The sequence below is a fragment of the Microcaecilia unicolor genome, chromosome 1 (genome assembly GCF_901765095.1).
Source record: "Microcaecilia unicolor chromosome 1, aMicUni1.1, whole genome shotgun sequence".
In the NCBI taxonomy this organism is placed as follows: Eukaryota; Metazoa; Chordata; class Amphibia; order Gymnophiona; family Siphonopidae; genus Microcaecilia; species Microcaecilia unicolor.
The window spans coordinates 721,922,821-721,950,208 of record NC_044031.1 but is presented as its reverse complement, the minus strand read 5'-3'; the positions used below and the strand labels follow the sequence as shown (position 1 = coordinate 721,950,208).

The following is a 27,388-nucleotide window of genomic DNA, read 5'->3' as shown; positions in this document are numbered from 1 at the left end:
AAGGGCTAACAGGTCAGGTTTTCCAGATCTCCCTAATGAATATGCATTCCATAGATTTACCATAACGGGGTTAGTAGGCATGAAAATCTCTCACATGCATATTCATTAGAGATATCCCGAAAACCTGGTCTGTTGGGACACCCTCCCCCCACCCTCCCCAAGGGGTCTATGGATAGATTTCAAGAGGTCTGTGAACTTAGGTGGTAAAAAATTACAAATTTATTTTCACTCGACTCTAACTGAAATTTAGCTTTTCATTCAATAATGAATGTAAGCAAACTAATTTATGGTCTCCAGATTCAATTGGTTGTGTAAAGTACCTTTTTATCTGAAAGCATGTAACTGATAATGTTCAACACATATGTGTTATTTTTAATATTTCAATAACTGTATTTCAGCATAAGTGGTTTCCTGTGCAATATAATCTACATAAATACAATTTTCTGAGAAGGGGTCCATGGCACAGAGAGGTTAAGAAATTTTAGATGACTGTGTTTTGACTGGGACCACGAAGAGGCTCCATTTTCATTTCCTGCTTAGAACATGAAAGATGCTTTGGCAAAGTTTTCACTTTGTACTGGTTAAACGAACACTACAGTATGAACTATCTGCAACTTTCCACACTGGTGGTGTGTTTCTAGGGAAAATACTAAGACAACATCTAAATGTTCATTCTTCCTTTCTCCCTCATCATTCCAAGGAGGCGACTTGTTGCTAATTAATGACCTAATCTGTCACTAGATGTCACTGTCCCCTCCACATAGAATTATTAGACAGCAGTTCACCCAGACAGGGTGAACGTGGGCACAACAGAAAAAAGCAGATGAATAGTATTCTGGGATTGACATAGGGTGAACTGTGGGTGTATATGGGGCTGGTGCCCCACCCCCAAATGTTTTAGATACTAATGCTGAATTGGTCTATTCCCCTCCCCCTCCCCACACTGTTAATAAGGCTTCCTTACTCTTTGCCCCTCTGAAGTAAACAGGTAAACCACACCGATGGAGAGAATTGTACATGTCGAGACGTTCACAGAAGGTGCAGCCAGCGAGGGGCTCTTTAGCTCATTTTCCTGTCTTGCAAAAGAAGTGCATTTTTGATTCTCATCTGACAATGCACTGCAGCAACCAAATTACAGCAGACTGCTCAGCACTAGAGTTTAATTTGGACCAATTTTGTCTTAAATGATGTATTAAAAATGCAAAGCATAGTTTCAAAAAAATAGTAGCTGAAGCTTTATAATCATTTAGAGGGTGAAAATTAGCACCGGGGCACAGTGTGCCTTTTAAGAGTTCCAAGGATGGTGGTGTACCTTCTAAATGTGATTAAAAGTGTGAAAGAACTGAATGAGGCCCTGAGGGACCGTTTTATTTCCAGACTTCTGGAAACATTGTAGGCTCTAAAACTAACAAGATGTACATACAGCAGCTGACACAAAGTTATTTCTGTGGAGCTAAATGGATACAATAATCTGTACTTAGAATTTGATGGCTTCCTACATAAATGTAACGTAATAGCCAGCTGGGATTGCTCAAGACGATCTGAAGGCGATATAACACTGTCACAGAATATGTACTGCAAGTGTTTGAGGCCCATCTTGGAGGAAGTGTGTTGACATCCTTTCCTGCATGCCCTGGTTATTGCACTCTAAAGAGCTACTCAGAATCAGCCAGGACAACTGAAACTTCAGTATGCAGACTGTACCTCAAGATCATTAGACCTTGTTAGAACTGCCCGGGGTCAATAAAAGATTTCTAAGACACAATCTTACAATGGTCACTGGGCATTTCTGATCATCATAGGCTGCAAACCAGGCTAGTTTTCAGGATATTCATAATGAATATGTAGGATTACCATATGGCTCCATAAAAGGACGACACATTGATCCAGGCCAGGTCATGCTTCCACTGAAAGCAATGGAAGTAAAACCCAGACTGGCTCAATCTGTCCTATATGTAACGCATAGCTTTATATACAGTGGAGGTAGTGCATGCAATTCTTTCATATCTCTGAACACCCAGCCAAACAGGTGTGGCACCAGCTGGGAACCACTGCATACCACAAATTCTGTAACATAGACTACTGCCCTATAGAAACCCTTACTTACACTGCAGTAATCTTTTGGAGGGCAAAAATGTAAATGGTAAGTGATTTTTTTTCTATAACTGCAACTTCTTTCAGAAAAAGTACTGTCAGTTGCAGGGTTGTCCAGGATGAGCAATTTTTGATGGTGGGAGATCTTACAGCATATGCCCCCCTCCTGGCTACAGGAGATACTTTATTTACAATAAGAACAAAGCTGACAGATCCCCACCATTTCCCTTACTGCCGGCCTTAGAGGATCTCTCTAGCATAGGAGGAAAAAGACAGGGAATCCTCAACAAAATGAAGTCGTTTTCCATATCTTCTCTTAATGTCTCTCTCTCCCTCTGCATTCTTTAAAAAAATTGTTTTCCCTTTTTATACTCATTTCATCAGGGTTTATTTTTTCTTTTTGGTTCTTTCCTCAATTTATGTGTCGCGTCCGCAGCTCCCTCCGGCTCCTCCGCCGCGGGGGGCGGGAGCCGGCGTCCACTTCAGCGAGGGTCGACGATCCAGAAGCCGCAGCGGGGAGCCGGGGCCCGCCGCGGTGATGGCCGCCCAATCCGGTGCCGAGGCCAGAGGCCGGCGATTGCGGCCGCCAGTCTCGCGGTCGCCGGCTGTGGGGGTGGTGTTTGCGCTGCAGGAGGAGGCGGTGCCGAGGCGTGATGGCCGGCATCCTCGTCTCTCCCGGGCGCGGGGGTCCGGAGCTCCGCCTCTGAGGTGCTGGATTGGGCAGACAGAGCCAATCAGAAGGGCTCTGTCAATAGCCAGGTTCGGGTTGGTCGGCTATACCTGCGGGGGCGGGGCGGCTGATGCTGAACAGTACTTAAGGAAGAGAACTGAGTTAGAACTTTGCTTCAGGTTCTGTTCCCGAGGCCCGTTTCCATTTTGTTCCTGTGTGTTCCGTGTTCTTCTGGTTTTGACCTCTGGACTGTTCCTGGTTTTTTCCCTGCTCGCTGCCTGCCTCGACCTCTTGCCGGATCTTGACTTCGTTGTCTGCTGCCTGCCCTGAACTTTGACTGTTATTGGATGTTCTTGTTCTCCATCTGCCCTCTGCTCTCCTGGTCCCTGTCCGGGTCAGCTCGGCACCCCGCGGTTCCTGAAGTCCCGTTGACCGCCTGCAGCTGGGGGCTCAACCCTTGGTGAACGGCGGTCGCCGCGGGTGAAGACTTGGGATTGCACGGCTGTTCTTTAAGGTCCCTCGGGGCCTTACAGGACCTAAGGGCTCACCGTCCTTGCACACAAGACATTATGCATCTCTGTATATGGTACTGCCACCTTTTCTCCTCACCCTAGCCTGTTAAATTCGCTCATACATCTTCTGACCTTTCCCTGCCTTCTCTCAGCCTACCTCCCATATTCATCCCTTCCCCTCCCTGGGATCCAGCAAGGCACCTCTAAAGGAATTACTTTGGCAACACATGCAAAATTGTGATGTCCGCAAAGGTAAATAGAAAAGAGGTGGAGGAGCCAACCAACGGTGTTCCAAGATGGCAACCATAAAAAAGTCCAGAAGTCCAATGCTTCAAAAAACATTTTATTCTCCAACAACAAACCAAATGCGTGGACAATCTTGACCCAACACGGGCCATGATTCGGCAGCTAGCCTTCCTCAAGGATCTGTCAATGGTATATAACAAACGTCATATGTATGAGAAATATGGAAAATATAAAAGACAAGTAAAAATATTAATAATAGAAAAATAATTTAAAAATAGTAATAATATGAATGAGAAATAAAAAAGATAACAGGAGTGATGGCAGCGAAAATTCAGAAAAAGGAGAGGGAAAAAGGCAGGCAAGATGGCAGCGCCTTCAAGCACTGCAGGCTCGACGATCAGCTCGGCTTGGGTGGCAGACGTCACTATGGAGGTAATAACAGCGAAGGAAGCCATCCTGGAAAGAGGCTGTACCTGCCAGATACTAAATTTGAGTGAATCCAGGGGAAATTAGATGAACTCAGCCAAGACTTTGCAGCAATTTCAATAGTACACAAGTGAGTTGGAAGTCCGTATGACCTTAATGGAGAACTTACAGGCTCGGTTCCAAAAGAAGCTGGCAGAATATTGAAGACAAGCTTGAGGACCTAGAAAACAGGTCCAGAAGAAACAATTTGAGGTTAGTCGGCCTTTTGGAATTGCTGGGAGATGGGGAGCTGTGGGCCTTCTTCAAGACCTGGTTGGCTCAATCCCTCCAGCTCCCAAAATGTTTAGGCCCCTTGAAAGTGGAAAAAGCCCACCAGGTGTGCACAAAACAACAAGCCACACGGCCTCATATGGTCATATTTAAACTTTGCTCATAAGACTGCCATAATGAAGGACCTGTGGGGCAGGAAGGCACTAACATAGGAGAATAGGAAAGGCTCTTTGCTTCCCAAGAATTTTCTGCAAAGGTGGCAGCACAAAGAAGGGGTTTTGCACCAATCGGCACTAAACTCTGAGCAGAAGATTCATCACCCTATTGCACCCTGCATATTTGTGAATCATGTATATGGGTACAACACAGACTTATGAGACTGTGGTGACGGCACAAATATTTTTACAACAGTTCACTCCTAGGGAGTCGCAGGGAAAAAGCTGTGGACATTGACAATCAGCTCTTAAAGGCCATTCTAGCACTTTGGATCTCATAATTTTGGATACATTAATGATGAGATTTCCGCCAAGGTGGCACAGTGAAGGGCAGCACTGATGTCGGATACTCTTGTACCTTGAAAAGGACATTGAATCTTAGTTCTGTGGAATTCTGGAACTTTATGGCAAGTCACACTTCTTCAACCCAGTGGATTACAAAGTGAGCACTTTGGTGCCAGAATGAGGTTTCACTGCCTGGCAGATGTTTAGTAGTGTAAGGCTACTGGACATAGTTATTAGGAGTTCCCTGGTAGAGGAGATACATCCTATTTTCAGTGACAAATGGAAGACACTTCATAATTGTTGTAGATTTCTGATTCTTAATGGCTCCAGATCAGAAGGCGATGAGGACCTCACCAAGTGTGGAGCCTATTGCTCTCAGAGGATTACAATCTTCAATATCAATGTATGCGCTGGGATACAGTTTACGGCTAAGCATTTACTACAGTGGTTCCCAAACTTTCTCGGGTCACGGCACCCCTAGGCTACACATTTCCTCTCAGGTCTCCCCCGCCCAACAACATTGTGTTCCACCTTTGCTGGCGGGAATGCCCAAGCCATGCCAGCTGAAGAGGTCCATTTCCTGAGCTCCATGCTGTTTGCAGAGTCAGCAAATTCGTGGCATGCTTCAGCCACTGACGCTTACATTCCCTTGCATGCCCTCCTTCTCTTCCCCCTTTCCATTGGGCATCTGCCCTCCTTCTCTTTCCCCCTTTCTACCTGGCGTCTGCCCTCCTTCTTTCCCCCCATTCCATCCAGCATCTGCCCTCTTTCTCTTCCCCGTTTCAATCCAGCATCTGCCCCCTTTCTCTCCCCCGTTTCAATCTGGGGTCTGCCCTCCTTCTCTCCCCCCTTTCCATCCGGCGTCTGCCCTCCTTCTCTCCCCCCTTTCATCAAGCATCTGCCCTCCTTCTCTCCCCTCTTTCCATCTGGCGTCTGCCCTCCTTCTCGCCTCCCTTTCCATCCGGCGTCTGCCCTCCTTCTCTCCCCCCTTTCCATCCCGCGTCTGCCCTCCTTCTCTCCTCCCTTTCCATCCCGCATCTGCCCTCCTTCTCTCCCCTTTCCATCAAGTTTGCCCTCCTTCTCTCCCCCTTTCCATCAAGCATCTGCCCTCCTTCTCTCCCCTTTCCATCCAGCGTCTGCCCTCCTTCTCTGCCCCCATTTCCATCCAGCGTCTGCCCTTCTCTGCCCCCGTTTCCATCCAGCATCTGCCCTCCTTCTCTGCCCCCTTTCCATCACGCGCCTGCCCTCCTTCTCTCCCCCCTTTCCATCAAGCATCTGCCCTCCTTCTCTGTCCCTTTCCATCACACGTCTGCCATCCTTCTCTGCCCCCTTTCCATCACGCGCCTGCCCTCCTTCTCTCCCCCCTTTCCATCAAGCATCTGCCCTCCTTCTCTGTCCCTTTCCATCACACGTCTGCCATCCTTCTCTGCCCCCTTTCCATCACACGTCTGCCATCCTTCTCTGCCCCCTTTCCATCCGGCGTCTGCCCTCATTCTCTCCCCCCTTTCCATCCCGCATCTGCCCTCCTTCTCTCCTCCCTTTCCATCCCGCATCTGCCCTCCTTCTCTCCCCTTTCCATCAAGTTTGCCCTCCTTCTCTCCCCCTTTCCATCACACGTCTGCACTCCTTCTCTGTCCCTTTCCATCACACGTCTGCCATCCTTCTCTGCCCCCTTTCCATCCGGCGTCTGCCCTCATTCTCTCCCCCCTTTCCATCCCGCGTCTGCCCTCCTTCTCTCCTCCCTTTCCATCCCGCATCTGCCCTCCTTCTCTCCCCTTTCCATCAAGTTTGCCCTCCTTCTCTCCCCCTTTCCATCAAGCATCTGCCCTCCTTCTCTCCCCCTTTCCATCCAGCGTCTGCCCTCCTTCTCTGCCCCCATTTCCATCCAGCGTCTGCCCTTCTCTGCCCCCGTTTCCATCCAGCATCTGCCCTCCTTCTCTCCTCCCTTTCCATCCCGCATCTGCCCTCCTTCTCTCCCCTTTCCATCAAGTTTGCCCTCCTTCTCTCCCCCTTTCCATCAAGCATCTGCCCTCCTTCTCTCCCCTTTCCATCCAGCGTCTGCCCTCCTTCTCTGCCCCCATTTCCATCCAGCGTCTGCCCTTCTCTGCCCCCGTTTCCATCCAGCATCTGCCCTCCTTCTCTGCCCCCTTTCCATCAAGCGTCTGCCCTCCTTCTCTGTCCCTTTCCATCACACGTCTGCCATCCTTCTCTGCCCCCTTTCCATCCGGCGTCTGCCCTCATTCTCTCCCCCCTTTCCATCCCGCGTCTGCCCTCCTTCTCTCCTCCCTTTCCATCCCGCATCTGCCCTCCTTCTCTCCCCTTTCCATCAAGTTTGCCCTCCTTCTCTCCCCCTTTCCATCAAGCATCTGCCCTCCTTCTCTCCCCTTTCCATCCAGCGTCTGCCCTCCTTCTCTGCCCCCATTTCCATCCAGCGTCTGCCCTTCTCTGCCCCCGTTTCCATCCAGCATCTGCCCTCCTTCTCTGCCCCCTTTCCATCACGCGCCTGCCCTCCTTCTCTCCCCCCTTTCCATCAAGCATCTGCCCTCCTTCTCTGTCCCTTTCCATCACACGTCTGCCATCCTTCTCTGCCCCCTTTCCATCACACGTCTGCCATCCTTCTCTGCCCCCTTTCCATCCCGCGTCTGCCCTCCTTCTCTCCTCCCTTTCCATCCCGCATCTGCCCTCCTTCTCTCCCCTTTCCATCAAGTTTGCCCTCCTTCTCTCCCCCTTTCCATCAAGCATCTGCCCTCCTTCTCTCCCCTTTCCATCCAGCGTCTGCCCTCCTTCTCTGCCCCCATTTCCATCCAGCGTCTGCCCTTCTCTGCCCCCGTTTCCATCCAGCATCTGCCCTCCTTCTCTGCCCCCTTTCCATCACGCGCCTGCCCTCCTTCTCTCCCCCCTTTCCATCAAGCATCTGCCCTCCTTCTCTGTCCCTTTCCATCACACGTCTGCCATCCTTCTCTGCCCCCTTTCCATCAAGCGTCTGCCCCCTTTCCATCAAGCGTCTGCCCTCCTTCTTTCCATCACGCGCCTGCCCTCCTTCTCTCCCCCCCTTTCCATCAAGCATCTGCCCTCCTTCTCTCCCCTTTCCATCAAGTTTGCCCTCCTTCTCTCCCCCTTTCCATCAAGCATCTGCCCTCCTTCTCTCCCCTTTCCATCCAGCGTCTGCCCTCCTTCTCTGCCCCCATTTCCATCCAGCGTCTGCCCTTCTCTGCCCCCGTTTCCATCCGGCGTCTGCCCTCCTTCTCTGCCCCTTTCCATCAAGCGTCTGCCCTCCTTCTTTCCATCACGCGCCTGCCCTCCTTCTCTCCCCCCTTTCCATCAAGCATCTGCCCTCCTTCTCTGCCCCTTTCCATCACACGTCTGCCATCCTTCTCTGCCCCCTTTCCATCAAGAGTTTGCCCTCCTTCTCTGTCCCTTTCCATCACACGTCTGCCATCCTTCTCTGCCCCCTTTCCATCCGGCGTCTGCCCTCATTCTCTCCCCCCTTTCCATCCCGCGTCTGCCCTCCTTCTCTCCTCCCTTTCCATCCCGCATCTGCCCTCCTTCTCTCCCCTTTCCATCAAGTTTGCCCTCCTTCTCTCCCCCTTTCCATCAAGCATCTGCCCTCCTTCTCTCCCCTTTCCATCCAGCGTCTGCCCTCCTTCTCTGCCCCCATTTCCATCCAGCGTCTGCCCTTCTCTGCCCCCGTTTCCATCCAGCATCTGCCCTCCTTCTCTGCCCCCTTTCCATCAAGCGTCTGCCCTTCTTCTCTGCCCCCGTTTCCATCCAGCATCTGCCCTCCTTCTCTGTCCCTTTCCATCACACGTCTGCCATCCTTCTCTGCCCCCTTTCCATCACACGTCTGCCATCCTTCTCTGCCCCCTTTCCATCCGGCGTCTGCCCTCATTCTCTCCCCCCTTTCCATCCCGCATCTGCCCTCCTTCTCTCCTCCCTTTCCATCCCGCATCTGCCCTCCTTCTCTCCCCTTTCCATCAAGTTTGCCCTCCTTCTCTCCCCCTTTCCATCACACGTCTGCACTCCTTCTCTGTCCCTTTCCATCACACGTCTGCCATCCTTCTCTGCCCCCTTTCCATCCGGCGTCTGCCCTCCTTCTCTCCCCCCTTTCCATCCCGCGTCTGCCCTCCTTCTCTCCTCCCTTTCCATCCCGCATCTGCCCTCCTTCTCTCCCCTTTCCATCAAGTTTGCCCTCCTTCTCTCCCCCTTTCCATCAAGCATCTGCCCTCCTTCTCTCCCCTTTCCATCCAGCGTCTGCCCTCCTTCTCTGCCCCCATTTCCATCCAGCGTCTGCCCTTCTCTGCCCCCGTTTCCATCCAGCATCTGCCCTCCTTCTCTCCTCCTTTCCATCCCGCATCTGCCCTCCTTCTCTCCCCTTTCCATCAAGTTTGCCCTCCTTCTCTCCCCCTTTCCATCAAGCATCTGCCCTCCTTCTCTCCCCTTTCCATCCAGCGTCTGCCCTCCTTCTCTGCCCCCATTTCCATCCAGCGTCTGCCCTTCTCTGCCCCCGTTTCCATCCAGCATCTGCCCTCCTTCTCTGCCCCCTTTCCATCAAGCGTCTGCACTCCTTCTCTGTCCCTTTCCATCACACGTCTGCCATCCTTCTCTGCCCCCTTTCCATCCGGCGTCTGCCCTCATTCTCTCCCCCCTTTCCATCCCGCGTCTGCCCTCCTTCTCTCCTCCCTTTCCATCCCGCATCTGCCCTCCTTCTCTCCCCTTTCCATCAAGTTTGCCCTCCTTCTCTCCCCCTTTCCATCAAGCATCTGCCCTCCTTCTCTCCCCTTTCCATCCAGCGTCTGCCCTCCTTCTCTGCCCCCATTTCCATCCAGCGTCTGCCCTTCTCTGCCCCCGTTTCCATCCAGCATCTGCCCTCCTTCTCTGCCCCCTTTCCATCACGCGTCTGCCCTCCTTCTCTCCCCCCTTTCCATCAAGCATCTGCCCTCCTTCTCTGTCCCTTTCCATCACACGTCTGCCATCCTTCTCTGCCCCCTTTCCATCAAGCGTCTGCCCCCTTTCTTTCCATCACGCGCCTGCCCTCCTTCTCTCCCCCCCTTTCCATCAAGCATCTGCCCTCCTTCTCTCCCCTTTCCATCAAGTTTGCCCTCCTTCTCTCCCCCTTTCCATCAAGCATCTGCCCTCCTTCTCTCCCCTTTCCATCCAGCGTCTGCCCTCCTTCTCTGCCCCCATTTCCATCCAGCGTCTGCCCTTCTCTGCCCCCCGTTTCCATCCGGCGTCTGCCCTCCTTCTCTGCCCCTTTCCATCAAGCGTCTGCCCTCCTTCTTTCCATCACGCGCCTGCCCTCCTTCTCTCCCCCCCTTTCCATCAAGCATCTGCCCTCCTTCTCTGCCCCCTTTCCATCAAGAGTTTGCCCTCCTTCTCTGTCCCTTTCCATCACACGTCTGCCATCCTTCTCTGCCCCCTTTCCATCCGGCGTCTGCCCTCATTCTCTCCCCCCTTTCCATCCCGCGTCTGCCCTCCTTCTCTCCTCCCTTTCCATCCCGCATCTGCCCTCCTTCTCTGCCCCCTTTCCATCAAGCGTCTGCCCTTCTTCTCTGCCCCCGTTTCCATCCAGCATCTGCCCTCCTTCTCTGCCCCTTTCCATCAAGCGTCTGCCCTCCTTCTTTCCATCACGCGCCTGCCCTCCTTCTCTCCTCCCTTTCCATCCCGCATCTGCCCTCCTTCTCTCCCCTTTCCATCAAGTTTGCCCTCCTTCTCTCCCCCTTTCCATCAAGCATCTGCCCTCCTTCTCTCCCCTTTCCATCCAGCGTCTGCCCTCCTTCTCTGCCCCCATTTCCATCCAGCGTCTGCCCTTCTCTGCCCCCGTTTCCATCCAGCATCTGCCCTCCTTCTCTGCCCCCTTTCCATCAAGCGTCTGCCCTTCTTCTCTGCCCCCTTTCCATCAAGCGTCTGCCCCCTTTCCATCCGGCGTCTGCCCTCCTTCTCTGCCCCTTTCCATCAAGCATCTGCCCTCCTTCTTTCCATCACGCGCCTGCCCTCCTTCTCTCCCCCCTTTCCATCAAGCATCTGCCCTTCTTCTCTGCCCCCTTTCCATCAAGCGTCTGCCCTTCTTCTCTGCCCCCTTTCCATCAAGCGTCTGCCCCCTTTCCATCCGGCGTCTGCCCTCCTTCTCTGCCCCTTTCCATCAAGCGTCTGCCCTCCTTCTTTCCATCACGCGCCTGCCCTCCTTCTCTCCCCCCTTTCCATCAAGCATCTGCCCTCCTTCTCTGCCCCCTTTCCATCAAGCGTCTGCCCTTCTTCTCTGCCCCCTTTCCATCAAGCGTCTGCCCCCTTTCCATCCGGCGTCTGCCCTCCTTCTCTGCCCCTTTCCATCAAGCGTCTGCCCTCCTTCTTTCCATCACGCGCCTGCCCTCCTTCTCTCCCCCCTTTCCATCAAGCATCTGCCCTCCTTCTCTGCCCCTTTCCATCACACGTCTGCCATCCTTCTCTGCCCCCTTTCCATCAAGAGTTTGCCCTCCTTCTCTGTCCCTTTCCATCACACGTCTGCCATCCTTCTCTGCCCCCTTTCCATCAAGCGTCTGCCCCCTTTCCATCCGGCGTCTGCCCTCCTTCTCTGCCCCTTTCCATCAAGAGTTTGCCCTCCTTCTCTGTCCCTTTCCATCACACGTCTGCCATCCTTCTCTGCCCCCTTTCCATCAAGAGTTTGCCCTCCTTCTCTGTCCCTTTCCATCACACGTCTGCCATCCTTCTCTGCCCCCTTTCCATCAAGCGTCTGCCCTCCTTCTCTGCCCCTTTCCATCAAGAGTTTGCCCTCCTTCTCTGTCCCTTTCCATCACACGTCTGCCATCCTTCTCTGCCCCCTTTCCATCCGGCGTCTGCCCTCATTCTCTCCCCCCTTTCCATCCCGCGTCTGCCCTCCTTCTCTCCTCCCTTTCCATCCCGCATCTGCCCTCCTTCTCTCCCCTTTCCATCAAGTTTGCCCTCCTTCTCTCCCCCTTTCCATCAAGCATCTGCCCTCCTTCTCTCCCCTTTCCATCCAGCGTCTGCCCTCCTTCTCTGCCCCCATTTCCATCCAGCGTCTGCCCTTCTCTGCCCCCGTTTCCATCCAGCGTCTGCCCTTCTCTGCCCCCGTTTCCATCCAGCATCTGCCCTCCTTCTCTGCCCCCTTTCCATCAAGCGTCTGCCCTTCTTCTCTGCCCCCTTTCCATCAAGCGTCTGCCCCCTTTCCATCCGGCGTCTGCCCTCCTTCTCTGCCCCTTTCCATCAAGCGTCTGCCCTCCTTCTTTCCATCACGCGCCTGCCCTCCTTCTCTCCCCCCCTTTCCATCAAGCATCTGCCCTTCTTCTCTGCCCCCTTTCCATCACACGTCTGCCATCCTTCTCTGCCCCCTTTCCATCCGGCGTCTGCCCTCATTCTCTCCCCCCTTTCCATCCCGCGTCTGCCCTCCTTCTCTCCTCCCTTTCCATCCCGCATCTGCCCTCCTTCTCTCCCCTTTCCATCAAGTTTGCCCTCCTTCTCTCCCCCTTTCCATCAAGCATCTGCCCTCCTTCTCTCCCCTTTCCATCCAGCGTCTGCCCTCCTTCTCTGCCCCCATTTCCATCCAGCGTCTGCCCTTCTCTGCCCCCGTTTCCATCCAGCATCTGCCCTTCTTCTCTGCCCCCTTTCCATCAAGCGTCTGCCCCCTTTCCATCCGGCGTCTGCCCTCCTTCTCTGCCCCCTTTCCATCAAGCGTCTGCCCCCTTTCCATCCGGCGTCTGCCCTCCTTCTCTGCCCCTTTCCATCAAGCGTCTGCCCTCCTTCTTTCCATCACGCGCCTGCCCTCCTTCTCTCCCCCCCTTTCCATCAAGCATCTGCCCTCCTTCTCTGCCCCCTTTCCATCAAGCATCTGCCCTCCTTCTCTGCCCCCTTCCATCAAGCGTCTGCCCTCCTTCTTTCCATCACGCGCCTGCCCTCCTTCTCTCCCCCCCTTTCCATCAAGCATCTGCCCTCCTTCTCTGCCCCCTTTCCATCAAGAGTTTGCCCTCCTTCTCTGCCCCTTTCCATCACACGTCTGCCATCCTTCTTTCCATCAAGCGTCTGCCCTTCTTCTCTGCCCCCTTTCCATCAAGCGTCTGCCCCCTTTCCATCCGGCGTCTGCCCTCCTTCTCTGCCCCTTTCCATCAAGCGTCTGCCCTCCTTCTTTCCATCACGCGCCTGCCCTCCTTCTCTCCCCCCCCTTTCCATCCGGCGTCTGCCATCCTTCTTTCCATCAAGCGTCTGCCCTTCTTCTCTGCCCCCTTTCCATCAAGCGTCTGCCCCCTTTCCATCCGGCGTCTGCCCTCCTTCTCTGCCCCTTTCCATCAAGCGTCTGCCCTCCTTCTTTCCATCACGCGCCTGCCCTCCTTCTCTCCCCCCCTTTCCATCAAGCATCTACCCTCCTTCTCTCCCCCCCTTTCCATCAAGCATCTGCCCTCCTTCTCTGCCCCCTTTCCATCAAGAGTTTGCCCTCCTTCTCTGCCCCTTTCCATCACACGTCTGCCATCCTTCTCTGCCCCCTTTCCATCCGGCGTCTGCCCTCATTCTCTCCCCCCTTTCCATCCCGCGTCTGCCCTCCTTCTCTCCTCCCTTTCCATCCCGCATCTGCCCTCCTTCTCTCCCCTTTCCATCAAGTTTGCCCTCCTTCTCTCCCCCTTTCCATCAAGCATCTGCCCTCCTTCTCTCCCCTTTCCATCCAGCGTCTGCCCTCCTTCTCTGCCCCCATTTCCATCCAGCGTCTGCCCTTCTCTGCCCCCGTTTCCATCCAGCATCTGCCCTCCTTCTCTGCCCCCTTTCCATCAAGCGTCTGCCCTTCTTCTCTGCCCCCGTTTCCATCCAGCATCTGCCCTCCTTCTCTGTCCCTTTCCATCACACGTCTGCCATCCTTCTCTGCCCCCTTTCCATCACACGTCTGCCATCCTTCTCTGCCCCCTTTCCATCCGGCGTCTGCCCTCATTCTCTCCCCCCTTTCCATCCCGCATCTGCCCTCCTTCTCTCCTCCCTTTCCATCCCGCATCTGCCCTCCTTCTCTCCCCTTTCCATCAAGTTTGCCCTCCTTCTCTCCCCCTTTCCATCACACGTCTGCACTCCTTCTCTGTCCCTTTCCATCACACGTCTGCCATCCTTCTCTGCCCCCTTTCCATCCGGCGTCTGCCCTCCTTCTCTCCCCCCTTTCCATCCCGCGTCTGCCCTCCTTCTCTCCTCCCTTTCCATCCCGCATCTGCCCTCCTTCTCTCCCCTTTCCATCAAGTTTGCCCTCCTTCTCTCCCCCTTTCCATCAAGCATCTGCCCTCCTTCTCTCCCCTTTCCATCCAGCGTCTGCCCTCCTTCTCTGCCCCCATTTCCATCCAGCGTCTGCCCTTCTCTGCCCCCGTTTCCATCCAGCATCTGCCCTCCTTCTCTCCTCCCTTTCCATCCCGCATCTGCCCTCCTTCTCTCCCCTTTCCATCAAGTTTGCCCTCCTTCTCTCCCCCTTTCCATCAAGCATCTGCCCTCCTTCTCTCCCCTTTCCATCCAGCGTCTGCCCTCCTTCTCTGCCCCCATTTCCATCCAGCGTCTGCCCTTCTCTGCCCCCGTTTCCATCCAGCATCTGCCCTCCTTCTCTGCCCCCTTTCCATCAAGCGTCTGCCCTCCTTCTCTGTCCCTTTCCATCACACGTCTGCCATCCTTCTCTGCCCCCTTTCCATCCGGCGTCTGCCCTCATTCTCTCCCCCCTTTCCATCCCGCGTCTGCCCTCCTTCTCTCCTCCCTTTCCATCCCGCATCTGCCCTCCTTCTCTCCCCTTTCCATCAAGTTTGCCCTCCTTCTCTCCCCCTTTCCATCAAGCATCTGCCCTCCTTCTCTCCCCTTTCCATCCAGCGTCTGCCCTCCTTCTCTGCCCCCATTTCCATCCAGCGTCTGCCCTTCTCTGCCCCCGTTTCCATCCAGCATCTGCCCTCCTTCTCTGCCCCCTTTCCATCACGCGCCTGCCCTCCTTCTCTCCCCCCTTTCCATCAAGCATCTGCCCTCCTTCTCTGTCCCTTTCCATCACACGTCTGCCATCCTTCTCTGCCCCCTTTCCATCAAGCGTCTGCCCCCTTTCTTTCCATCACGCGCCTGCCCTCCTTCTCTCCCCCCCTTTCCATCAAGCATCTGCCCTCCTTCTCTCCCCTTTCCATCAAGTTTGCCCTCCTTCTCTCCCCCTTTCCATCAAGCATCTGCCCTCCTTCTCTCCCCTTTCCATCCAGCGTCTGCCCTCCTTCTCTGCCCCCATTTCCATCCAGCGTCTGCCCTTCTCTGCCCCCGTTTCCATCCGGCGTCTGCCCTCCTTCTCTGCCCCTTTCCATCAAGCGTCTGCCCTCCTTCTTTCCATCACGCGCCTGCCCTCCTTCTCTCCCCCCCTTTCCATCAAGCATCTGCCCTCCTTCTCTGCCCCCTTTCCATCAAGAGTTTGCCCTCCTTCTCTGTCCCTTTCCATCACACGTCTGCCATCCTTCTCTGCCCCCTTTCCATCCGGCGTCTGCCCTCATTCTCTCCCCCCTTTCCATCCCGCGTCTGCCCTCCTTCTCTCCTCCCTTTCCATCCCGCATCTGCCCTCCTTCTCTGCCCCCTTTCCATCAAGCGTCTGCCCTTCTTCTCTGCCCCCGTTTCCATCCAGCATCTGCCCTCCTTCTCTGCCCCTTTCCATCAAGCGTCTGCCCTCCTTCTTTCCATCACGCGCCTGCCCTCCTTCTCTCCTCCCTTTCCATCCCGCATCTGCCCTCCTTCTCTCCCCTTTCCATCAAGTTTGCCCTCCTTCTCTCCCCCTTTCCATCAAGCATCTGCCCTCCTTCTCTCCCCTTTCCATCCAGCGTCTGCCCTCCTTCTCTGCCCCCATTTCCATCCAGCGTCTGCCCTTCTCTGCCCCCGTTTCCATCCAGCATCTGCCCTCCTTCTCTGCCCCCTTTCCATCAAGCGTCTGCCCTCCTTCTCTGCCCCCTTTCCATCAAGCGTCTGCCCCCTTTCCATCCGGCGTCTGCCCTCCTTCTCTGCCCCTTTCCATCAAGCATCTGCCCTCCTTCTTTCCATCACGCGCCTGCCCTCCTTCTCTCCCCCCTTTCCATCAAGCATCTGCCCTTCTTCTCTGCCCCCTTTCCATCAAGCGTCTGCCCTTCTTCTCTGCCCCCTTTCCATCAAGCGTCTGCCCCCTTTCCATCCGGCGTCTGCCCTCCTTCTCTGCCCCTTTCCATCAAGCGTCTGCCCTCCTTCTTTCCATCACGCGCCTGCCCTCCTTCTCTCCCCCCTTTCCATCAAGCATCTGCCCTCCTTCTCTGCCCCCTTTCCATCAAGCGTCTGCCCTTCTTCTCTGCCCCCTTTCCATCAAGCGTCTGCCCCCTTTCCATCCGGCGTCTGCCCTCCTTCTCTGCCCCTTTCCATCAAGCGTCTGCCCTCCTTCTTTCCATCACGCGCCTGCCCTCCTTCTCTCCCCCCTTTCCATCAAGCATCTGCCCTCCTTCTCTGCCCCTTTCCATCACACGTCTGCCATCCTTCTCTGCCCCCTTTCCATCAAGAGTTTGCCCTCCTTCTCTGTCCCTTTCCATCACACGTCTGCCATCCTTCTCTGCCCCCTTTCCATCAAGCGTCTGCCCCCTTTCCATCCGGCGTCTGCCCTCCTTCTCTGCCCCTTTCCATCAAGAGTTTGCCCTCCTTCTCTGTCCCTTTCCATCACACGTCTGCCATCCTTCTCTGCCCCCTTTCCATCAAGAGTTTGCCCTCCTTCTCTGTCCCTTTCCATCACACGTCTGCCATCCTTCTCTGCCCCCTTTCCATCAAGCGTCTGCCCTCCTTCTCTGCCCCTTTCCATCAAGAGTTTGCCCTCCTTCTCTGTCCCTTTCCATCACACGTCTGCCATCCTTCTCTGCCCCCTTTCCATCCGGCGTCTGCCCTCATTCTCTCCCCCCTTTCCATCCCGCGTCTGCCCTCCTTCTCTCCTCCCTTTCCATCCCGCATCTGCCCTCCTTCTCTCCCCTTTCCATCAAGTTTGCCCTCCTTCTCTCCCCCTTTCCATCAAGCATCTGCCCTCCTTCTCTCCCCTTTCCATCCAGCGTCTGCCCTCCTTCTCTGCCCCCATTTCCATCCAGCGTCTGCCCTTCTCTGCCCCCGTTTCCATCCAGCGTCTGCCCTTCTCTGCCCCCGTTTCCATCCAGCATCTGCCCTCCTTCTCTGCCCCCTTTCCATCAAGCGTCTGCCCTCCTTCTCTGCCCCCTTTCCATCAAGCGTCTGCCCCCTTTCCATCCGGCGTCTGCCCTCCTTCTCTGCCCCTTTCCATCAAGCGTCTGCCCTCCTTCTTTCCATCACGCGCCTGCCCTCCTTCTCTCCCCCCCTTTCCATCAAGCATCTGCCCTTCTTCTCTGCCCCCTTTCCATCACACGTCTGCCATCCTTCTCTGCCCCCTTTCCATCCGGCGTCTGCCCTCCTTCTCTCCCCCCTTTCCATCCCGCGTCTGCCCTCCTTCTCTCCTCCCTTTCCATCCCGCATCTGCCCTCCTTCTCTCCCCTTTCCATCAAGTTTGCCCTCCTTCTCTCCCCCTTTCCATCAAGCATCTGCCCTCCTTCTCTCCCCTTTCCATCCAGCGTCTGCCCTCCTTCTCTGCCCCCATTTCCATCCAGCGTCTGCCCTTCTCTGCCCCCGTTTCCATCCAGCATCTGCCCTCCTTCTCTGCCCCCTTTCCATCAAGCGTCTGCCCTTCTTCTCTGCCCCCTTTCCATCAAGCGTCTGCCCCCTTTCCATCCGGCGTCTGCCCTCCTTCTCTGCCCCTTTCCATCAAGCGTCTGCCCTCCTTCTTTCCATCACGCGCCTGCCCTCCTTCTCTCCCCCCCTTTCCATCAAGCATCTGCCCTCCTTCTCTGCCCCCTTTCCATCAAGCATCTGCCCTCCTTCTCTGCCCCCTTCCATCAAGCGTCTGCCCTCCTTCTTTCCATCACGCGCCTGCCCTCCTTCTCTCCCCCCCTTTCCATCAAGCATCTGCCCTCCTTCTCTCCCCCCCTTTCCATCAAGCATCTGCCCTCCTTCTCTGCCCCCTTTCCATCAAGCACCTGCCCTCCTTCTCTCCCCCCCTTTCCATCAAGCATCTGCCCTCCTTCTCTCCCCCCCCTTTCCATCAAGCATCTGCCCTCCTTCTCTGCCCCCTTTCCATCAAGAGTTTGCCCTCCTTCTCTGCCCCTTTCCATCAAGCGTCTGCCCTCCTTCTTTCCATCACGCGCCTGCCCTCCTTCTCTCCCCCCCTTTCCATCAAGCATCTGCCCTTCTTCTCTGCCCCCTTTCCATCACACGTCTGCCATCCTTCTCTGCCCCCTTTCCATCCGGCGTCTGCCCTCATTCTCTCCCCCCTTTCCATCCCGCGTCTGCCCTCCTTCTCTCCTCCCTTTCCATCCCGCATCTGCCCTCCTTCTCTCCCCTTTCCATCAAGTTTGCCCTCCTTCTCTCCCCCTTTCCATCAAGCATCTGCCCTCCTTCTCTCCCCTTTCCATCCAGCGTCTGCCCTCCTTCTCTGCCCCCATTTCCATCCAGCGTCTGCCCTTCTCTGCCCCCGTTTCCATCCAGCATCTGCCCTCCTTCTCTGCCCCCTTTCCATCAAGCGTCTGCCCTTCTTCTCTGCCCCCTTTCCATCAAGCGTCTGCCCCCTTTCCATCCGGCGTCTGCCCTCCTTCTCTGCCCCCTTTCCATCAAGCGTCTGCCCCCTTTCCATCCGGCGTCTGCCCTCCTTCTCTGCCCCTTTCCATCAAGCGTCTGCCCTCCTTCTTTCCATCACGCGCCTGCCCTCCTTCTCTCCCCCCCTTTCCATCAAGCATCTGCCCTCCTTCTCTGCCCCCTTCCATCAAGCGTCTGCCCTCCTTCTTTCCATCACGCGCCTGCCCTCCTTCTCTCCCCCCCTTTCCATCAAGCATCTGCCCTCCTTCTCTCCCCCCCTTTCCATCAAGCATCTGCCCTCCTTCTCTGCCCCCTTTCCATCAAGAGTTTGCCCTCCTTCTCTGCCCCTTTCCATCAAGCGTCTGCCCTCCTTCTTTCCATCACGCGCCTGCCCTCCTTCTCTCCCCCCCTTTCCATCAAGCATCTGCCCTTCTTCTCTGCCCCCTTTCCATCACACGTCTGCCATCCTTCTCTGCCCCCTTTCCATCCCGCGTCTGCCCTCATTCTCTCCCCCCTTTCCATCCCGCGTCTGCCCTCCTTCTCTCCTCCCTTTCCATCCCGCATCTGCCCTCCTTCTCTCCCCTTTCCATCAAGTTTGCCCTCCTTCTCTCCCCCTTTCCATCAAGCATCTGCCCTCCTTCTCTCCCCTTTCCATCCAGCGTCTGCCCTCCTTCTCTGCCCCCATTTCCATCCAGCGTCTGCCCTTCTCTGCCCCCGTTTCCATCCAGCATCTGCCCTCCTTCTCTGCCCCCTTTCCATCAAGCGTCTGCCCTTCTTCTCTGCCCCCTTTCCATCAAGCGTCTGCCCCCTTTCCATCCGGCGTCTGCCCTCCTTCTCTGCCCCTTTCCATCAAGCGTCTGCCCTCCTTCTTTCCATCACGCGCCTGCCCTCCTTCTCTGCCCCCTTTCCATCAAGAGTTTGCCCTCCTTCTCTGCCCCTTTCCATCACACGTCTGCCATCCTTCTCTGCCCCCTTTCCATCAAGAGTTTGCCCTCCTTCTCTGTCCCTTTCCATCACACGTCTGCCATCCTTCTCTGCCCCCTTTCCATCAAGCGTCTGCACTCCTTCTCTGTCCCTTTCCATCACACGTCTGCCATCCTTCTCTGCCCCCTTTCCATCCGGCGTCTGCCCTCATTCTCTCCCCCCTTTCCATCCCGCATCTGCCCTCCTTCTCTCCTCCCTTTCCATCCCGCATCTGCCCTCCTTCTCTCCCCTTTCCATCAAGTTTGCCCTCCTTCTCTCCCCCTTTCCATCAAGCATCTGCCCTCCTTCTCTCCCCTTTCCATCCAGCGTCTGCCCTCCTTCTCTGCCCCCATTTCCATCCAGCGTCTGCCCTTCTCTGCCCCCGTTTCCATCCAGCGTCTGCCCTTCTCTGCCCCCGTTTCCATCCAGCATCTGCCCTCCTTCTCTGCCCCCTTTCCATCAAGCGTCTGCCCTTCTTCTCTGCCCCCTTTCCATCAAGCGTCTGCCCCCTTTCCATCCGGCGTCTGCCCTCCTTCTCTGCCCCTTTCCATCAAGCATCTGCCCTCCTTCTTTCCATCACGCGCCTGCCCTCCTTCTCTCCCCCCCTTTCCATCAAGCATCTGCCCTTCTTCTCTGCCCCCTTTCCATCACACGTCTGCCATCCTTCTCTGCCCCCTTTCCATCCGGCGTCTGCCCTCATTCTCTCCCCCCTTTCCATCCCGCGTCTGCCCTCCTTCTCTCCTCCCTTTCCATCCCGCATCTGCCCTCCTTCTCTCCCCTTTCCATCAAGTTTGCCCTCCTTCTCTCCCCCTTTCCATCAAGCATCTGCCCTCCTTCTCTCCCCTTTCCATCCAGCGTCTGCCCTCCTTCTCTGCCCCCATTTCCATCCAGCGTCTGCCCTTCTCTGCCCCCGTTTCCATCCAGCATCTGCCCTCCTTCTCTGCCCCCTTTCCATCAAGCGTCTGCCCTTCTTCTCTGCCCCCTTTCCATCAAGCGTCTGCCCCCTTTCCATCCGGCGTCTGCCCTCCTTCTCTGCCCCTTTCCATCAAGCGTCTGCCCTCCTTCTTTCCATCACGCGCCTGCCCTCCTTCTCTCCCCCCCTTTCCATCAAGCATCTGCCCTCCTTCTCTGCCCCCTTTCCATCAAGCATCTGCCCTCCTTCTCTGCCCCCTTCCATCAAGCGTCTGCCATCCTTCTTTCCATCAAGCGTCTGCCCTTCTTCTCTGCCCCCTTTCCATCAAGCGTCTGCCCCCTTTCCATCCGGCGTCTGCCCTCCTTCTCTGCCCCTTTCCATCAAGCGTCTGCCCTCCTTCTTTCCATCACGCGCCTGCCCTCCTTCTCTCCCCCCCTTTCCATCAAGCATCTGCCCTCCTTCTCTGCCCCCTTTCCATCAAGAGTTTGCCCTCCTTCTCTGCCCCTTTCCATCACACGTCTGCCATCCTTCTTTCCATCAAGCGTCTGCCCTTCTTCTCTGCCCCCCTTTCCATCAAGCGTCTGCCCCCTTTCCATCCGGCGTCTGCCCTCCTTCTCTGCCCCTTTCCATCAAGCGTCTGCCCTCCTTCTTTCCATCACGCGCCTGCCCTCCTTCTCTCCCCCCCTTTCCATCAAGCATCTGCCCTCCTTCTCTCCCCCCCCTTTCCATCAAGCATCTGCCCTCCTTCTCTCCCCCCCTTTCCATCAAGCATCTGCCCTCCTTCTCTGCCCCCATTTCCATCCAGCGTCTGCCCTTCTCTGCCCCCGTTTCCATCCAGCATCTGCCCTCCTTCTCTGCCCCCTTTCCATCAAGCGTCTGCCCTTCTTCTCTGCCCCCTTCCATCAAGCGTCTGCCCCCTTTCCATCCGGCGTCTGCCCTCCTTCTCTGCCCCTTTCCATCAAGCGTCTGCCCTCCTTCTTTCCATCACGCGCCTGCCCTCCTTCTCTCCCCCCCCTTTCCATCAAGCATCTGCCCTCCTTCTCTGCCCCCTTTCCATCAAGCATCTGCCCTCCTTCTCTGCCCCCTTCCATCAAGCGTCTGCCCTCCTTCTTTCCATCACGCGCCTGCCCTCCTTCTCTCCCCCCCTTTCCATCAAGCATCTGCCCTCCTTCTCTCCCCCCCTTTCCATCAAGCATCTGCCCTCCTTCTCTGCCCCCTTCCATCAAGCGTCTGCCCTCCTTCTTTCCATCACGCGCCTGCCCTCCTTCTCTCCCCCCCTTTCCATCAAGCATCTGCCCTCCTTCTCTCCCCCCCTTTCCATCAAGCATCTGCCCTCCTTCTCTGCCCCCTTTCCATCAAGAGTTTGCCCTCCTTCTCTGCCCCTTTCCATCACACGTCTGCCATCCTTCTCTGCCCCCTTTCCATCAAGCGTCTGCCCTCCTTCTCTGTCCCTTTCCATCACACGTCTGCCATCCTTCTCTGCCCCCTTTCCATCAAGCATCTGCCCTCCTTCTCTGCCCCTTTCCATCACACGTCTGCCATCCTTCTCTGCCCCCTTTCCATCAAGAGTTTGCCCTCCTTCTCTGTCCCTTTCCATCACACGTCTGCCATCCTTCTCTGCCCCCCTTTCCATCCGGCGTCTGCCCTCATTCTCTCCCCCCTTTCCATCCCGCGTCTGCCCTCCTTCTCTCCTCCCTTTCCATCCCGCATCTGCCCTCCTTCTCTCCCCTTTCCATCAAGCGTCTGCACTCCTTCTCTGTCCCTTTCCATCAAGCGTCTGCCCCCTTTCCATCCGGCGTCTGCCCTCCTTCTCTGCCCCTTTCCATCAAGAGTTTGCCCTCCTTCTCGCCCCCCTTTCCATCAAGCATCTGCCCTTCTTCTCTCCTCCCTTTCCTTCAAGCATCTGCCCTTCTTCTCTCCTCCCTTTCCTTCAAGCATCTGCCCTTCTTCTCTCCTCCCTTTCCTTCAAGCATCTGCCCTTCTTCTCTTCTCCTCTTTCCATCAACCATCTCCCCTTCCTCTCTCCCCACTTCCATCCCCTCTGCCCCCTCTACCCAACTTCTGCCCTCTCTCCCCCTTCCATTCAGCCTAAGCCCCTGCTCTGTTTCTCCCCAATTCAGTGTCTGCCTCCTCCTCCCCCCCCCCACACAACCCCATCCCTGCTGCTGCTTCTCTAGACCAACAGCAGCAAAGCAAGCTACAGCCACCGTGAGGCAGGATTCTTCATTCATGCGGCTGCCAGCTGTGCCCTGGAACAGAAGTGGCATCCGAGGGAGCAGGACCATCAGCCACACGAAAGGGGGAAAGGGAAAGGGAATTGGGACTTGATATACCACCTTTCTGTGGTATTTTGCAACTACATTCAAAGCAGTTTACATATATAAAGGTACTTATTTTGTACCTGGGGCAATGGAGGGTTAAGTGACTTGCCCACAGTCACAAGGAGCTACAATGGGAATCGAACCCAGTTCCCCAGGATCAAAGTCTGCTGCAAAAGCCCCGTGGTGGCTGCTGCTTGTTTTGCCATTGCTGCTGCTCATCTAGAGAAGTAGTAGGAGCAGCTTGGGTGGCAGTGGGAGGGAGGTGGAGAAAATATACCACAACACCCCTGAGATTTTGCTGCAGTGCCCCGGTGTGCCATGGAACAGAGTTTGCGATCTTGCCGGGTATCTGTGACCTGGATTGGCCACTGTTGGAAACAGGATGCTGGGCTTGATGGACCTTTGGTCTTTTCTAGTATGGCAATACTTATGTAAGACTGGACAACATCACATGCCTTACTTGCATAATGTGAGCCAGACTGTGGCTGGATTTTTTTTTTCTTCTTGTTTTGAACTCATGGGCTTTTGGCCTGCGCATACTATGTGCTAGTTAACCGTAGTCTAGTTAGGCTCACTAAGCACAATAAAGCACCAGTGCCGGCTTATTCTCTGTTGCAGGACTGAATGAAACCAAGGCTGCCACTTCAAGAAGCCTCTGGCTAAGGACACTTTTGTTTGTTAAGAACATAGTAACATAGTAGATGATGGCAGAAAAAGACCTGCACGGTCCATCCAGTCTGCCCAACAAAATAAACTCATATGTGCTACTTTTTGTGTATACCTTACCTTGATTTGTTCCTGTCTTTTTCAGGGCACAGACCGTATAAGTCTGCCCAGCACTATCCCCGCCTCCCACCTCCGGCTCTGGCACAGACCCTATAAGTATGCCCAGCACTATCCCCTTTTTGAAAACAATGTCTTCCCAGAACACGTAGCTTGCTGCTACTCACCTTTAAGGCCTCTTCAGGGACTTTGTGCTGAATCTGTTCCAATACATACATATTAGCATGTAAAAGTTGCCAAAAATTGCATGTGCCAATAATTGGCTTTTTAAACAAGCTATTGGCACTAATTAGATTTAATTGGAACTTGCATTGGCAAATTTAGTCATGGGGGTCTGTGCCTAAATTTTACATGTGAGTAGAAAAAAGGGGCACAGAAATAGGAGGATCGTGGGTGGGATAGGGCATTCCTCTACATTTACACGTGTTCTTATAGAATAATGGGGAAATGTGCCTAATGTAGACACATACGTTTGCACCACGTTTCAGTTGGTGCAAATGGCTGTGCCTAAAGTTAGGCGCGAATCCTGGGCGTAAGCGCTATTCTATAACTGCATCTAACATTAAGTGTGGCTCACGGAATAGTGCTTTTTAAAAATACGAAGTACAGAATTCACTCTTAGTGTGATCATGTGATATCTCCCCCCCCGTTTACAAAGTCATGCGGCATTGTCAACGGTTCAACATGTCCTGATACACTCCGGTACATAGGCCGCGGGATGTTATAATGTTTAATACTGCGATTGAAGGCAGTTTGGGAGAGGAGAAGCTGTTGTTCTATTTCGGATGGGAAAGTTGGTGGGTAGGAGGCTTCGGAGGGGGGGGGCAACATAAATAGCAGAAGGGGTGTCTGAGGGGGAGGCGTCAGTATGTGGCCTGTTCCTAGGTTCAAAACTAATTCCAAAATCTGGCTACCCACTTACGTGTAGAACTAATCACTTACTCACTGTGAAAGTGCTAGACTTTAATAATGAGTCTGAAATGATATATGCTAAGAGGTAGGAGGAAAAGACCTCAGTTGCTCAACAACCTAAGGGCTCCTTTCACAGATTAGCCTACATTAAATATGAAGAAACCCATTCAATTCCCATGAGCTTCTTCACACGCAGTGCAACTAATCAGTAGCAACATTTTGTAAAAGGAGCCCTAAATCAAGAATTTTTGTCTTGAAATTAAATAACTAAGCAGTTTTAATGCTGGGTCTTAAAAACACCTCCTCCTCATTGACCATCTGCAAGAACTATAGACAAAGGAAAAAGAAGTAAGGGGGAGTTGGGGGAAGACCATGCCATGTGCGAAATTGCTAAGGCAGAGCTCTCAAGGTCTGAAGATAAGAAAATGCAAACTGAGCAGAAGAGCTAACAATGGATAGAGGCTCAGGCTTGGTCAATGGAAAATTTTTAAAAGGGATTGTTAATTGTTATATGATAATTAGCAATGATGCAGTGACGGGGTAAATGTGATCAATATCAGGGGCAGACATCTAATGTAACCAGAGAAATAAAGGGTATATAACCTGTAAACATTAAGGACTGGGTGTGCCTACTTGCTTTCAGAGACACCCATTCTTGCAAGAGTGTATTTCTTATTTTTGACAATAAATTAATTAAGACTTGCTTCGCCAATCTGATTTTGTAAGTCCTTTTTGGTATAGTTTATAACAGTGGATAAGTAGAAACATTATGCTGAGGACAATGTTGGACAAGTGAGTGATGCAGTGTTGTTTTGCTTTATGGTCAAGGTGGATTACAAAATATAACATATGTGGAGGTGTATTTGCAAAGCACCTAGAATTACAAAGTTACCAAACAGAATCAACACTGTATAATACCATCAAAATAAGACATGGGTGAGCAAATAATTATTGATCCCATTTCCAGTAACAAACAGCACTGCCAAATCAGAATTCAGTATCCTGCTACAAGAAAAATCACCTGCAGGACTTAACTGAATATATCCTGCGCCTATCTCCAAAATTCCTGATCAGCCTTGCATGTACCTAAAAACAGTGTTATGGAAGTCCATATGCTGACAAAAATAAATAAGCTGTCAGGTACATTTTAAAGGTAGGCTGTGTCAGTCAGTGCAGATATGTGATGGGAGCTGAGTCCATTCTTTGGGACCAACTATTGAAAAGTGCTATTCTGGGTCTCTTCAAAGTACACCTGTTAGGTTAGTATTCTATTCATTTATAGAACAGGAGGCTAAATATAGGGGCACTGTTAAAATAACTGTCTTCCACGTGTGCATAATTTTAGAATATGTGCACAGACTAACATTTTTAAAGAAAATATATCTCAGGGATAACATTTCCTTTTGTGTTTTGCAACATAAAAACAATTGTCCAAAGTTTACATACTTTTAACACTAAAATGAAGATAAAATGCTTTTTTTTTTCTACCTTTGTTGCCTGATCATTTATATTGGCCTATTTCTCTTTTTTACCAGTTTCCTCACTGGCCTTCACCCAGGTCCCTAATCCAGAGTGTCATATACCTGTCTGGGGGACCCCACAGCCAGTCAGGGTTTCAGAATACATTACCTACAATAACTATCATGCACAGCTTCTATCATGTGCATTTTTTCTCATGCGTAGTCATTGTGGGTATCCTGAAAATCCAACTGGTTGTGGGGTTCTAATCCCTGCCCTCCTAAGTCTCCACCCAAGGTCTGTTCCCTCCGGTCCACGTCTCTGCTAGCTCCTCCCCAAGTCTAAAGTTCCCATTCAAACCCCCTCAACAATTTATGATCACTTCAGCATTATACCCTTACAAGAAGGATATGGCTAAAGGGTTCATACTTTACCGAGGATTCACTGAGTTTGTGCAATTGTCAGAATATTTCTTGCTTTGACTGCAGCTGCTCATTGCTGCCTTGGATGACTGCCTAATTCGCATAACTGTTAGGCTAGCCCTGTGGTTTTTCTGGTGTAATTACGCAGTGGAATGGGTTGGAAAATGGGTATAAGGTATTAACCTGAGCGGGGAGTTGCTGCTGGACAACACGGAGCAATCCCACAGGAGACCCCGTTAATACACGATAGCCACATTTAAGTCCTACAGGCAGTGAGACACTGGCAAAGAACTACTACTAGTTATCATTTCTATAGCGCTACTAGACAACGTACGCAGCGCTGTACACTTGAAAGAAAAGATGAAGAAGAAAGAAAAAAAACAAAACTAAACAAACAAACCCGCATATATAATAGAATAGGGTGTGCCAGCCATGAGGGCCCTGGCCCGAGCAATGTTATGTTGCATATTGCAACAGTATTTCAACAATTAAGAAGCTCGGGGAACACTGGGGGATCCCGAGGATCCCGCAGATCTGGCTTTTACACCGTCCCACACAGGTACCCCATTCCCCTATAAACAGATGAAGCAGAGCTGTCTTGCAGGAATCAGCCCCAAGGACTGGAACATTTAGCAGTGCATTCGAGAGCCTGAAATAATCTCCAGTGTATCGTGGAACAGGGTGAGGCTCCTTCCTGTCACTTTATGCACTACATTAAATCATTTGTTAACACTACCCCAAAGATACCAAGTCACACGCATTCGATTGTACTCACACTCCGAGCACCCCTCCCCACACGGGATCGGGGATCCAGTCTCCCCTCCCCATGATCTGCCATCTCTCCCACTCTCCTCCTTATCCACGATACAGCACCTCTCCCTCCCCTTCCCCATCATCAAGCTCATACCTGAGGTCGCCCACTAACAATCACACAGCCTTTTCCTTCTCCGGTTCCCCGTCCCCTATGATACACTACTATACACATCGCACAACTAAGTTTTTTTAACTCCCTCCCTCTACATCCCGCCTCGCCGGAAACAGGAAGTTATCTGAAAAGAGAGCGTAGTAGCATGTCCGAAATCTGCATTTTCATAATAGAAAAAAAGATAGAAAGTTTAGAAACCGCTATCCATTGCGAGTTGCGACAAAGTACGTTTTGTGACCGGTTGAGGCAGATGCCGCTCCCGTACAAGAAATAACAGGGATGGGCGGCCGGGGCATGTTATGTGAGTTAAATGGTAAGTGCTCGCCTCGCGCACAATCTGGAGTATGCAGTCGAGG

The 27,388-nt window shown here is 53.5% G+C and overlaps 1 protein-coding gene across 2 annotated transcripts in view; it reads right to left on the bottom strand.

Annotated features, from left to right (window-relative positions):
- Positions 1-27,097, bottom strand: part of SQOR (sulfide quinone oxidoreductase) — an 82,578-nt gene extending 55,481 nt beyond the window's left edge. For both annotated transcript variants that reach the window (XM_030189582.1, XM_030189583.1), the window contains exon 1: positions 27,015-27,097. The gene's annotated coding sequence lies outside the window, so the exon portion shown is untranslated. The remainder of the gene's footprint in view (positions 1-27,014) is intronic.
- Between the last annotated feature and the right edge of the window lie 291 nt (positions 27,098-27,388).